At 34.3% G+C, this 15,234-nt stretch overlaps 1 long non-coding RNA gene across 1 annotated transcript; it reads right to left on the bottom strand.

Moving 5' to 3' along the window:
• Positions 1–13,408: 13,408 nt before the first annotated feature.
• On the bottom strand, positions 13,409–14,974 carry LOC136273065 (uncharacterized). Its single transcript, XR_010711242.1, has 2 exons — positions 14,885–14,974; positions 13,409–13,705 (listed from the first exon to the last, which is right to left on the bottom strand). It is a non-coding gene; the product is annotated as an uncharacterized lncRNA (long non-coding RNA).
• Between the last annotated feature and the right edge of the window lie 260 nt (positions 14,975–15,234).

Raw genomic sequence — 15,234 nt, forward strand, 5'->3', positions numbered from 1 at the left:
TGTATCACAAAATATTTCACAGTAAAAAGTTATCATTAAAAGACTTTAGAGCTCCCTCAGCCCCTTATTTGAAGGGCCAGTCCCTTTTTCGTGATGTCACATGAAAGCTCTTAACTTTATGAAGATTTTTTGTTGTACATGTTATAACAAAATACTGTCGAGGAAAGAGATATTGAAAGGAAACCACGAAAAATCACGACGCTTTTTTAACTGTAATTTTCGAGCTCGGGCGAGCTTCGGCGCTTTTGATCAAAGAAAAATATATATACCACATGTCAGATCTACAACCTTTTGTCTACAATCCCTGAAATTTTGAACTCAATATCTTAAATCGTTTAGGAGTTTACCCCTGGACAAGCCGACACTCTGAAAATCGTTAAATTGTAAATAACTCAAAACCGGAAGTGACGTCATCATTTAAAAAACTTTCCAATAAGGTTCAGATCATAATCTATCAGACCTGAAAGTTTCATGTAAATCAGTCGAGTAGTTTTAGAGAAATCGCGTACACAAAATTGGTTGGAAAAAAAATAAAAATAATAATAATAATAGGGAAAAAGAAACCGAACGAAAACAATAAGGTCTTCCGTTGGAAACGGAAGACCTTAAAAAAAACAATAGAATAACAAGAGGGTCTTCCGTTGAAAACGGAAGACCCTAAAAAAATATTAGAATAACAAGAGGGTCTTCCGTTGAAAACGGAAGACCCTAATAAAACTAGACACGATCTCGTTGCGAGCAACGAGGAGGTCTTCCGTCCGATTTTTAGAAGAAAGTATGACATCATCGACTTTTGATTTTTCGACATCAAAACATGATATGGAAAAAGGAGTGAAGTACTAATGCTTTAAAGTATTGCTTCATAGTTCTATTACATTGCTTTTTAAAATACTTACATTTTTTCCAAATAAGATTGAAAAGATTAAACTTGTTACATCCGGTCCCTAAAAACCCTAATTGGGTAACGCAAGAGCAAATCATCATATTGTTAGGATATATAGACGTATTATACTTAATCTAGCTTTAATAACCTTTCACAAGATGGCTCTCATTAAAGGGCTATAGATAAAAAAAATTTAGAGCCCTTTGATCCCCTAATTTAAAGGGCCATCCCCTTTTTCTTCGAATCAAATGAAAGGACATTTAATTCTGAACACATTTTGTCTACAAGTCTTTAAAAATTCATTATCGTTCTGGAGATATATGAGAAAGAAGGTTTTAGGGGCCGATCCCTTATCTCCTTATAGGGGCCGTTTAACGAACTTTTAAAGGTTGCATATTGTTAAGAACATTAATTTGAACAACTTTTCTTCTGTATTGCATAACAAAATATTTTTCCTATCTGAGATATGGGTGATCGAAATTTTGGACTTTTGGCCCCTAAAAACCCTTAATTACGTAACACATAATGAAATCATTACATTGCTTGGATACATTACTGTGAGAACAATATATTTGCTTCTAAAACCTTTCACAAAATATCTCTAAGTAAAGGGCTACAGTTTAGAGACTTTAGAGCCCTTTGGTCCCCTTATTTGAGGGGTCAGCTCCTTTTTCTTGATTTCATAGAAAAGGCCCTGTAAATAAAAACTTTTTTTTTACATTTCATGTCTTAACAAAATATTTTTCAGAAAAGAAATAATCAAAGAAAACCAGAAAAAAATACGATGTTTTTTCCATCTCAATTTTTGGGTCCAGGCGAGCTTCGGCGCCTTTCAAGACAGATCAAAATGAAAATAAAATTACAAATCTATAATTTTTTGTATAGTTTCCCTGAAAGTTTGAACTCGATATCTTTTAAAGTTAAGGAGAACTTAGAGGGACAAGCGACCCCTCTAAAAACGTCAATTTCTCAAAAACGCAAGTGACGTCATCAAAAAAATCAAAAACCTATAAGGTTTCGATCATTATCTATCAGATCTGAAAGTTTCGTGGAAATCGGTTGAACCGTTTCTGAGAAATCGCGTGCACAAAATTTGTAAGAAAAAAAAAGAAAATTAACTAGACACGATCTCGTTGCGAGCAACGAGGAGGTCTTCCGTCTGATTTTAGAATTTCAGATATATGTTCGATTTGGATTTTGCTGTGAACAGCTAAACACGTGTGAGAATGAAAGAACAGGGTGTACATTCTAAAGGCCAGATACTATTTTGTTTCAGGTGTAAGAGCTTTGTTCAACAAGCGTTAAGAAATTCGTCACCTTTCCTGAGATATCTGAGAAAAAACGTTTTAGGGGCGGGTCCATTATCTCCTTATTGGGGCCACTGTACCAAAGTTTGAAGGTTGCAAGATTAAGTTTGTAAGATAAATATACTTGCTTCTATAATACATTACAAAGTATACCTCGGTAAAGAGTTATAGAAAAAGACTTTAGAGCCCTTTTAGGTCCCTAATATTAGGGACCAGCCCCTTTTTCTTGGTATCAAATGAAAGGTCATTTAATTTTAAAGACATTTTGCTCAACAGTTGTTAAGAAATTCGTTACCGTTTTTGAGATATCTGAGAAAAACGTTTTACGGGCCGGTCCCTTATCTCCTTTTTGGGGCCGCTGAACCAATTTTGAAGGTTGCATGTTGTTAGTTTCATCATTTTGAGCATCTTTTATTCTATACTGCATTTCAAAATATTTTTACTTTTTGAGATGTAGGTGATCAAAGTTTTGGACTTTTGACCCCTTAAAACCCCTAATTACGTAACACATGAAAAAATCGTTATGCTGTCGGGCTTCATAACTGTAAGATAAAAATATTTACTTCTATAATTCATTACAAAATATACCTCAGTAAAGAGCTATAGATGAAATATTTTAGAGCTCTCTAGGTCCCTAATATAAGGGGCCAGCCCCTTTTTCTTGGTATCAAATGAAAGGTCTTGTAAATATAAACCTTTTTTACAATACATGTTTTAATAGAATATTTTCCAGAAAAGAGATAAAGAAAGAAAAGCACGAAAATTCACAACGTTTTCTTTATCTCAATTTTCGGGTCCAGGCGAGCGTCGGCGCTTTTCAAGATAAAAATGATTTAAGACCTTTATGCACAACTTCAGTCTTTTGTCTATCAACCCTGAAAATTTCAACTTTATATCTGCAATAGTTAAAGAGGAGTTCCGCCGACAAAATACCCCTATAAAAATCCTAAAATCGACGATATCTCAAAAACGGAAGTGACGTCATCAATGAAAAAAAATTGCAACAAGGTTCAGATCAATACCTATCAGATCTGAAAGTTTCATCAAAATTAAATGAGCCGTTGCTGAGAAATGGCGTGCACAAAACTTGTAAGAAAAAAATAACTAGAGCAAAGCTCGTTGCAAAGCAACGAGTGGGTCTTCCGTTAATGATGGAAGTAAAGCTGTAAGTTCCTGTAAGAAGCAGAGCTCTTATACCAATAGCAAGAAAAACTAAAATAAAAAGATGAAAAAAGTCGAATTAGTCTTGGTACGACTTAACAAAATACAAATTATTTTAAGTACGACTTAACAAAAACCTTTCCGATTTCAAGAACGACTTAACCAAAAAAAATTCGATTGTGTTTAAGTACGAATTATCAATTTCCGAATTATTTAAGGTACGAGTTAATTTATCTTTGAACACAACTTTATTTCCTTAACCAAGAACGTGGAATCAAAATTTCCGGAAAACTCAATTTTTTAAATCCCAATATCTCTGTAAGGCATCGTCCGATTTTAATACGGATTTCAGTTTAAATTAAGCTTAATAAAAGCTCCTTTGTTGCTTTATGATTTATATCAAATTATTGATCAGGAAAGAGTTATTATAAAAAGACTTAGTAGCCCTTCAGGCCCTTAATTTGAAGGGTCAGCCTCTTTTTCTTGATTTCAAATAAAAGGTCTCGCTAATATAAACATATTTTGTTCTAAAAGTGTTCATGAATTGGCAACCGTTTTCGAGATATCTAAACAACTGTATTTTAGGGGCCGACCCTTTAACCCCTTACCGGGGCCATTAACAATGTAATGTCCATTAGAAAGAGTTTATCTTAATCCTTCAGCCAGCTAGCCATTAGCGCTTGCAGTGTGTTTATGTGAGACCAACAATTGTTTACATTATAAATGTTAGAATGCATGGGAAAGCATTAATCTGTGTGAAAGTTTAGTTAGAATAAATGTAGCATCCGAACCCACCACAAGTGTTATCTTTCTACTAAGCAATTTTACAATGGCGACGAGGATTTTTATTCAACTTTGAAGGAAAACACAATGGCAGAATCTGGATTACCGGTTTTTCCTAAATTTCCTGTCCATGCTGAGGGAGCAATAGGTACCCGATGGAGGAAATGGGTACAGAGACTGGAAAACTTATTCGTTGGAATGAAAATCACAGATAACAAGAGGAAACGTGCGCTACTCCTTCATTACGCTGGCGAGGAAGTCTATGACATTTTCGACACATTTGCAGATACAGGGAATGACGAGAATTATGACCAAGCCAAAGATGCGTTGAAAAATTACTTTGAACCAAAAGTAAACAAGGAATACGAGCGGTACGTTTTCCGACAAACGAAGCAATCGGAAGGGGAAACGGTGGACACATACCACACCCGATTGAGACAACTCGTTACAAAATGTGAATTTGCAGACAATGATAGTGAGATCAAGTCTCAGATCATACAGAGCTGCACATCATCAAAATTAAGAAGAAAAGCACTTAGTGAGGAGATGACACTCAACAAGCTACTAGAAACGGCAAGAACATTAGAACTGGCGGAGAAGCAGGCATCGGGAATCGAAAATAACAATTCCAGTGTAAACAAAATACACCAAAAGGAATCAGGACAAAGAACTCATCATTGGAAACCAAGGCGAAATCCAGAGCCGAGAACAAAAGGTACATATAGACAGAGTTCTAAATGTTATAACTGTGGCGGCCATTACCCCAACAAGACAAAGTGTCCAGCATTCAAACAAATCTGTAGTAACTGTGGACGAGAAAATCATTTCGCTGCTTATTGTAAATCAAAACCCCAGTTTAAGAAAAAACATGTTAAACAAATCCAGGACTGTGATGAAGATGATGGATACGTATTCAGCGTCAGGAACAACTCTACAACAAAACAACCAAAGTTTAATATTACGCTTAATGGGCAACGCTTTCATATGTTGATTGACACAGGCTCCAGTGTTAATATTTTGGACGAGGTCACATTTTCCAAACTGCATCCAAAACCTAAACTGAGCAAATCAAGTACAAGAATTTTCGCATATGGTTGTAAAAACGACATAAAAACGTTTGGATATTTCACTGCGACCATTGAAACAAAGTCCAAAATAGCTGTTGGAAAATTCTATGTAGTCGAAGGAAATTGTGGTACACTCCTAGGATACCAAAGTGCCGTAGATCTTGGTATCATACCAGTGATCAATCGTTTGTCAACAGATGTGAATGAAATATGTGAAGAGTTTGCTGACCTGTTTCAAGGAATTCGAAAAATAAAAGATGTAAAAGTGAAAATTCACGTCCATAAAAGCATCAAACCTACTGTTCAGCCTCACCGACGGATACCTTTCCATTTACGAAAGAAAGTAGAAGCAGAGTTAAGAAGGCTTGAGGATCTTGACATCATCGAGAAAGTAGAAGGCCCTACACCTTGGGTTTCACCAATTGTCGTTGCACCCAAACCGAAAAAAACAGATGAAATTAGGATGTGCGTGGATATGCGTTTACCTAATAAGGCAATTCAAAGAACAAGACATATCACACCTACAGTTGATGACATAATTCATGATTTAAATGGAGCCAAAATCTTCTCAAAATTGGATATGAATGCAGGGTATCACCAAATTGAAGTGGAAGAGCAATCAAGATACATAACGACGTTCACAACTCACGTAGGATTGCGCCGATATAAACGTCTCAACTTTGGCATTTCATCAGCTGCTGAAATTTTTCAAGAGACTGTTAGCGAATCACTCCAAGGCTTACAAGGGGTAAAAGAGTGACGACATCATAGTGTATGGGGAAACACAAGAACAACATGATACGCGTTTAAGAAAAGTCATGGAACGGCTACGGGAGCGCAACATAACACTAAACCGACCAAAATGTGAGTTTAACAAACAAAAGCTATCTTTTTTTGGCTATGTATTTTCCGCAGATGGCATTTCAGCTGATCCTGCTAAAATACAAGCTATCAAGTCAGCGAAAAGTCCAACAAACACAAGCGAAGTTAAAAGTTTTCTTGGAATGACAAATTATGTATCTAGATTTATTCAAGATTACTCAACAATTACGCAACCGATAAGGATTCTCACACAGAAGAATATGGCGTGGAAGTGGGAAACGAAACAACAGTTGGCGTTTGAAAAGCTAAAGAATTCACTTACAAGTGATACTGTTATGTCATACTATGACCAGAACAAATCAACGGAAGTAGTTGTTGATGCAAGCCCAGTTGGACTTGGAGCTATCCTTTCCCAGGAAGGAAAAATTGTTGCGTATGCAAGCAGATCATTGACCCAAGTAGAACAACGTTATTCACAAACAGAAAGAGAAGCTTTAGCCATCGTTTGGAGCTGCGAACATTTTCACTTGTACATATACGGATCCAGGTTTACATTGGTTACTGACCATAAACCGCTAGAAAGTATATTCAACAATCCGAAATCAAAACCCCCTGCAAGGATTGAAAGATGGCGTTTACGTTTGCAAGCATATGATTTTCATGTCAAATATAAGAAAGGAGTTGACAACCCAGCCGACTATATGTCCAGACACCCGGATATACGAACCGATGAGAATGGATCAAAAGAAAAAAAATAGGGGAAGAATTTGTCAACTTTGTTGCACAACATGCTGTCCCAAAAACTGTTACTTTATTGGAAGTAGCGGAAAGCACAGCAAATGATGCAAATCTACAAATGGTTATTCAAAATCTGAGGACTGGAAAATGGAAAACTAAATCTGACAATATGTCAATGCAGTCGTTTTACAAACTAAGGAACGAGCTGTGTATTGGAAAACATGAAGAGATGGAAATTCTTTTAAGAGGATCAAGACTAGTGATTCCTTCATCACTACAGAGGAAAATAGTCGACATAGCACATGAAGGACATCAAGGCATTGTTAAAACGAAACAATTGCTAAGGGAAAAAATTTGGTTCCCTGGAATCGACTCAATGGTAGAAAACCTATGCAAATCTTGCATCCCATGTCTATCATCTGTTCCTGCCAACAAGATAGAACCGTTGAGGATGTCAAAGCTACCAAACAAACCGTGGTTGGAAGTAAGCGTAGATTTTTGCGGTCCTTTCCCATCCGGAGAATACTTACTAGTGGTAATTGACGACTATTCGAGATATCCGGAGATAGAAATTGTATATTCAACTTCAGCAAGATCAACAATGACGAAATTGGATAAGATTTTTTCTACACATGGAATTCCGAATATTGTCAAGACAGACAACGGACCTCCATTTCGAAGCCATGAATTTAACGAATTTACGAAATATATGGGATTTACGCACCGTAAAATTACACCATTATGGCCAAGAGCTAATGGAGAAGTTGAACGGTTTATGCGGACCATAGGAAAAGTTGTCAAAACATCGCATCCAGAGAGCCGCAATTGGAAACAAGATATTTTCCAATTTCTGAGAAATTACCGAGCAACGCCCCATTCTACAACAAAAGTTCCACCGGCGGAAGCTTTATTTGGAAGAAATATAAAAGTTCGTCTTCCGGAAAACCCTAAAACAACGAAATTCAGAAAAACGGAAATGCGGAGACGGGATGAAAATCAGAAACAAAAGATGAAACATTATGCAGACAAGAAAAACAACGCGAAGCATTCATCTTTAAGAAAGGGAGACAGAGTTATTGTTCAACAAAAGAAACGCAATAAACTATCTACTCCGTACGAAATCGAGCCATTGGAAGTCATAGGGAAAAAGGGATCCATGATAACAGCATCAAATGAAAACAAAACCGTTACAAGAAACTCCAGTGCATTCAAAGAAATAAAACCAGCAGAAGTTATTATTGACCAGTCTGATGAATGCGATAACGGAGATGTAAACAACCCAGAAACCAACACAGAAACAACGAAGTCTCCAGATGCGATACCAATGACTCCGCGCTATAATTTAAGGCAGAAAACAAATCGTCAAAAATATCTAGATGATTATGTTTCTAAGTAAAACATAACAAGTCGTGTTGAGAGGCATAATAATCCTCTGGCTTGTAGTTCAGTTTTATAATCAATCTTGTATTAATTAGTTATGTATAAATGTTGTGAGTGACTGATAACATCTTATAAACAAAATGAACATTTCTATATAATTTGGACAATGTTAATATCAGTGATAATTTCATAAGTGACTTTCATAAACAAACAATAAATGACAACAATTAAAATTCAAAGGAAAGGAGGGATGTAATGTCCATTAGAAAGAGTTTATCTTAATCCTTCAGCCAGCTAGCCATTAGCGCTTGCTGTGTGTTTATGTGAGACCAACAATTGTTTACATTATAAATGTTAGAATGCATGGGAAAGCATTAATCTGTGTGAAAGTTTAGTTAGAATAAATGTAGCATCCGAACCCACCACAAGTGTTATCTTTCTACTAAGCAATTTTACAAAAAACAAAATGTTTGGTATCATATTGTTAAAAACATTATTTTTAACCACTTTTGTTCTACATTGCTTTTCAAAATATTTATCCTTTTTCAGATATTAACGATCAAAATATTGAATTATGGCCCCTTGAAACCCCTAATTACATAATTTATGACTTAGGTATGGTACTGTATAGATGAACAGATGTACAAACAACATTTTTGCTTCTATAATTAATAACAAATTATTGTTCAGTAAAGAGTTATTGTAAGAAGACATTAGAGCCCTCTTGGCCCCTAATTTGAAAGGCCAGCCCCTTTTTCTTGATATCAAATGAAAGGTCTTGCAAATACAAACATATTTTGTTCTACAAGTGTTCAAGAAATGTTAACCGTTCTTGAGAGATATGTACAAATATGTTTAAGGGGCCGACCCTTTAACTCCTAAATGGTGTCATAAACAAAAACATTTAAGGTAGCATACTGTACAAAACATTATTTTGAGCAACTTTTGTTCTACATTGCTTTTAAAAATATTTCTCCTTTTTCAGTTATTAATGATCAAAGTTTTGAATTTCTGGCCCCTTGAAACCCCTAATTACGTAACATATGACTTAAGTATGGTACTGTATAAATAAACAGCCCAACAATGAACATTTTTGCTTCTATAATTAATAACAAATTATTATTCAGTAAAGAGTTATAGTAAGAAGACTTTACAGCCCTCTTGGCCCCTAATATGTGGGGCCAGCCCCTTTTTCTTGATATCAAATGAAAGCCCGTGTAATTTGAAACAACTTTTGCATTATATGTTTTAACAAAATATTTATACATCAAAAGATATCATAGAAAATGTGCAAAAATTTCGTGAAAAAATTTGGTGCCAATTTTCAGGTTCAGGCGAGCTTTGAGGCCTTTAGCAATTTTCATCATTGGAAGCATGGGGGTACATCTACATACATTCGTCTACAATCTCTGAAAATTTCAAGCTTCTATCTTGATTAGTTTCGGAGGAGATGCGTGGACAAAATGACCCTTAAAAATTTACGAAATCGTCAATATCTGAAACCGGAAGTGACGTCATCATTTGAAAATTTTATAATATGTAGCGCCGATCATGCTTTATCCGTCCTGAAAATTTTGTGCGAATCGGTTGGATAGTTTTTGAGAAATAGCGCTCCAAAAAAGTCAGAAAAAGAAAAAAAAAGAATAACTAGAGCAAAGCTCGTTGCAAAGCAACGAGTGGGTCTTCCGTTAATGTCGGAAGTAAAGCTGGAAGTTCCTGTAAGAAGCAGAGCTCTTAAACCAATAACAAGAGTAACAAAAATAAAAAGATGAAAAAAAATCGAATATTCCTGGTACGACTTAACAAAATACGAATGATTTTAAGTACGACTTAACAAAAACCTTTCCGATTTTAAGAACGACTGAACAAAAAAAATCCGAATGTGTTCAGGTACGACTTAGCAATTATTTTTGGTACGAGTTAATTTTACTTTGAACATTACGCTATTTTTTAAACCAAGGCCGCGGAATCAAAATTTCCGGAAAAATCAATTTTTAAACCCCGATATCTCTGTAATGCATCGTCCGATTTGAAAACGGCTTTCAGTGTTAGATTCAGCTTAATAAGCTCTACAAAAGACATATTATTTTTCGATTTGATCAGAAAATTCATTTTTTGGAAAAATTTGTTTCACTTCCGGTTTCGACCGGAAGTGACAAAATACATTTTTTTGGTCAAATGCCATAAGTAAATCCGCAGATTTACAATCACAGAAAATTTCAAGTCTTTATAAACAACCGTTTACGAGAAAAGTCATGGACAAAATCACTTTTTAAAAATTTTTAAAATGACGTTACTAGAAAACGGAAGTGATTTAATGACTGAAACTGTAAAAGCTTCAAGGGACAAGAATTTAACATAATCTCTGAAAATTTCTTGCAAATCGGTTGAATAGTTTTTGAGATATAAAGCAAAAAAGAAGTCAGAAGGAAAAACAAGAAGATTAATAATAATAAAAAAACTAGAGCAAAGCTCGTTGCAAAGCAACGAGTGGGTCTTCCGTTAATGTCGGAAGTAAAGCTGGAAGTTCATGTAAGAAGCAGAGCTCTTAAACCAATAACAGGAGTAACTAAAATAAAAAGATGAAAAAAATCGAATTATTCCTGGTACGACTTAACAAAATCCGAATGAGTTTAAGTACGACTTAACAAAAACCTTACTTATTTCAAGTACGACTAAACAATTATTTTTGGTACAAGTTAATTTTACTTTGAACATTACGCTATTTTTTAAACCAAGGACGCGGAATCAAAATTTCTGGAAATATCAATTTTTAAACCCGATATCTCTAATGCATCGTCCGATTTTAAAACGGCTTTCAGTGTTAGATTAAGCTGAATAAGCTCTACAAAACAGATATTCATTTTTGACTTGATCAAAAAATTCAATTTTTCGAAAAATTTGATTCACTTCTGGTTTTGACCGGAAGTGACAGATTTTCCTTTCGAGCCTTATTACAGAGGTAAAACGACTAAATCATAACCATTGAAAATTTCAAGCCTCTATCTTAAAGCGTTTTTAGAAACGCCCTGGACATAATGACTTTTTAAAATTTTTTGTTTAAATGACGTAACGTAAAAACGGAAAGGGCGTTTTCAAAGAAACTTTAGGATCTTAGAGGCATAATAGTTGCACATAATCTCTCAAAGTTTCATCTCAATCGGTTATAAACTTTCAGATACAAAAGATGTCACCTTTGACCTTCCAAACTGTGCTTGTTGCACCATCAAATGTCAGAAACTTAGAAATGTAAAGTTTATTATATTTCTGTGAATATTTCCTATGTAAAATTACAATGAATAAACATGCTATTCCATCTAACTGTGAAATAGTTTCTATGCTATTCACCAGCAGCATACGATTTCCCTTTTTTAAACTCGGAACACCTCTGGTATAATCCGATCACAGCATTAAATTCAAAGTCCGATAATTCTAATTTGTTTATCATCAAGAAATTCTGCATCGCCAACAAATAAAGTTTTTTTCAGGATAATAATTAAGATACCTATAGCTATTTACTGACAGAAAGACAGACTGAGACTGTTGTGTTGTGTGAGGATGACAGACAGTTTATTGTCCCCCTCAACAGCAACTATTTCACTTGGCTTCGCCCATGAAATAGTGGCTGTCTTGGAGGACAATAAACTTGCTATTATCCTCATACCCAGTGAATAGGTATATAATGTCCCATCCACATAAATTTCGAGTTATATAACCTCCCATTTGTAACCTGCAATTGACAAACAGTCAACACAACAGTCTTAGCCGCAAGTTTCACTATTCAATTCTCATGTACGTATTAAACATTAGGGGTTTTCATATTGCATACCAATTCCAACAAGGGAGATCCCTCTAATGATGATCTTTAAAATTCATTTTATGAATCTTAGCAACACTCATAAGCCTTCAAGTGCAGCATCTCTTAAGGTGGCTCAAAACACCTTGAAATATTTTCTCAAATCAGCAGAAAATTACTTGATTATGATAGATATCATAATTGATAAGAAGTGTTTAAGTCAAATAGGCAAAAAATGTGCAAATTTGGATGAACAATTACATTTTCAAAAATTTAATTCAATAAACAGTAACAAAAGCTCCAGGCGGACTAAAACTCAAACGCTTTAGAAACCCAATACTTTAACCATTAAGCTATGACGGTATACAACCCAATCGAACGATATTATGAGTTCAACAAAATATTTAAATCGCCATCTTGTGAAGAAGTGTCTTAAAAAGTATAATTCTAGGTGTAGTGATGTACCTTAATTTTACAAAAATATTAACGGATACTTTATCCGAATCGTCTCTTGCTACCTTTAACTTAGTACATTTTATGAACAGATGTCTTTGTCTTAGAATAAGAAAGCTAATGCAATTCTGAGAAAAAAGTATACCACATATTGACAATTCCATTGAGGTTTAATAAACATATGGCCATTTAAGTGAACCCACCATTTCCAATTTCTTTTACTCAACACAGATTTACAGGGTTCTCCATAGTAAAACATCTTTACCTGACCTTTTAGAGGTCAATTGTTGTTCAACCACCTTTAATAAGAAACCTTATTCAATACAACATACATCTACATGATATTATCTTGATAAAAGCATCACATAACTTAGAAATGCCCTTACATGTATACCCACCCCCTATCTTTTGATTTTCATAAAAAAGTCATGGTTTGAAATCTTTTACCTAATTTTCTGAAACTTGTGGCAATTTCTATGAGTCATTTCTCACACATATTTGAAAACAATCATCAATGATACTAGAATTTGATCTTTTTATGTTTCTTGAATGATTTGTAGCATTTTAATAATTAAATAGACAAGTATTCCTGCATGTGATTTCTTTTTTCCATGAAAAAAGTAAGCTAACAATCATATTTATTAAATATCTAATCTATTCTGGTTTATTGTCTCTTTTTAACCATGCTACAACAGTAAGATCAACAAGTTCAACATCTGCCTTAAATAAAATTAAATTCAAACACACCCGGGTAGCTGGTGGAGGAGAAATCCATTAAAAATGTTCAAATTTGACATGTTTTTTTCTACTTTTTTATGCATATATACCTTAAGCGGGTGAAAATAGATTGTTTCTTGCTCATTTCAAAAGTAATTATCATTGCTGGTGTTATTCAAAAGTCAAATGTACATTTACATATCCTACATGTAATCTTATGGAGAAAATTGGAAAGAGTTGGGTGATTTTTCAACTATGTAAACACATCTAAATATCTTTATAAAATAAAAAATGAAGGAAACATAATTGCATACTTTTATTGAAAAACAAATTTTCACAACAATTATATTTCTTTAAACAGCCTTAATTTTGTTTTTCATAATTTCTTATCAAACATGAACAAACCACAATAGGACATGATGCTTTCTTAAAGTTCCATTATTGTTCATGCATTATCCGATTTAATTTGAATTACCGGTAGATAGTCTGTAGAACACAAGGAATATGCATGTGGGTAGAGGTGACAGGTTAACCTCAAGAGCTGAAACCACAAGAATCAACAGGTAAAAGCCATGTGGTAACAAGAGTCTGCTTTAAGCTGAAATTAAAAAAAATAAATTACGGTAGCTGTGTTAACATACATGTACTTGTAATAGCTGTGTTTACATTAACTTATACATAATATTTTTGGAAAAAATACACTGACCATGCAGTGTTATAAGTATGACATATCCAAATATATGACATTAACATTTAGCCAGTACAAAAACAAAAATGTGCATATCAAGTCATAATATCATAACATTAAAATAATTTCTTGGGTATAGACATATCAGATTGAGCGAGAGCAGGAGTGAGCGAGAGAGTTTGTTTTACTTGAAGTGCGACAGCAATATTTCAATTCATAAACTACAAACTTTAGGAATATTACCAATCCAAACAGTGTCAAAGTATAAGCTTCTGCTACGTGTATACCATGTTTTGTCAATTCTACTGTGGTTTATTGCGAATAAATTTAGCAAGGGTTTTTTTCTTACAAATTACATGTTTTAAAAACAATACTATGTATAATGCGCATAAAAATGAGGGATTAATAATACATGCTCATTTTAAAATTCAATGCACTTTGGATTTCTTTTACAAGATCGAGATATTTTTGCCACAAAATTAAGTTGCCCTCTGACAGTTTCATGAGTCTTTGCCAAAATTAAAAGAGAGAGAGAGAGAGAGAGAGAGAGAGAGAGAGAGAGAGATCTGAGGCACATGCAGTAAAAATTATTTACATACTATGTTGATGTGATATGCATGTAAAGCTTACCTAAAATGAATCAATATGTATAAAAGATAATCTAATCTCTCAAATAACAATGATTCTGTGAAATACTTATATCTTGAGAAGACTGTTTAATAGATATCATGAAACATTGACCTAAATTCTGAGCTTGATATAATATGAAATTTGAGACTTTACATGCCTGTTACACAAGCAATAACCATATATAACAGAGAGCGAGACAAAAGGTCTAATTTTAATTAGATTGAATTATTACTTTGTCAAATATATTTATTTAATTAAACACAAGCCTGAGTTTTTTAATTTATAAATTAAGTGAAGGCGATATGGTAAAGATCTGCTATAAATATTTAGGGTAAAGTTATCATCATGCAAACATGCACTCTAATTACAACATTCTATTCTTGTGTACCTGAGGACTCCCACCGCTTTTAATTTTAAATTCTTCATGCAATTTACTACTGATATCCTCTCTTCACTTGCCTCGGATAGTCTTTTAAACACCATCACCAGTCCCGTAAATTCATGTGGTCCACTTTGTTTACATGTAAAAATGGCGACTCTCGATCTCGAGGTCCCCGATCTCGATGTAAATTCAACATACTTGATTTTCCAAAGTCGGTAGCGTGTTTCGGAGAAAGTCTGAGGCAAATAAAGAGGCGATATCAGTAGTAAATTGCATGAGTAATTTAATGGTACTAATTGTTCTCACAAAATTTGCGTATAAATTAGGTAAATCAGTCCAAAACTAGCGAACGTTTTTCTGCGCAATAAATATACATGTACAATTTTTTCAATGGGTGGCCCTGTAGCTCTCCGGTCTGTCATTATTT

This window comes from Magallana gigas, chromosome 1 (assembly GCF_963853765.1).
Source record: "Magallana gigas chromosome 1, xbMagGiga1.1, whole genome shotgun sequence".
Taxonomy (NCBI): Eukaryota; Metazoa; Mollusca; class Bivalvia; order Ostreida; family Ostreidae; genus Magallana; species Magallana gigas.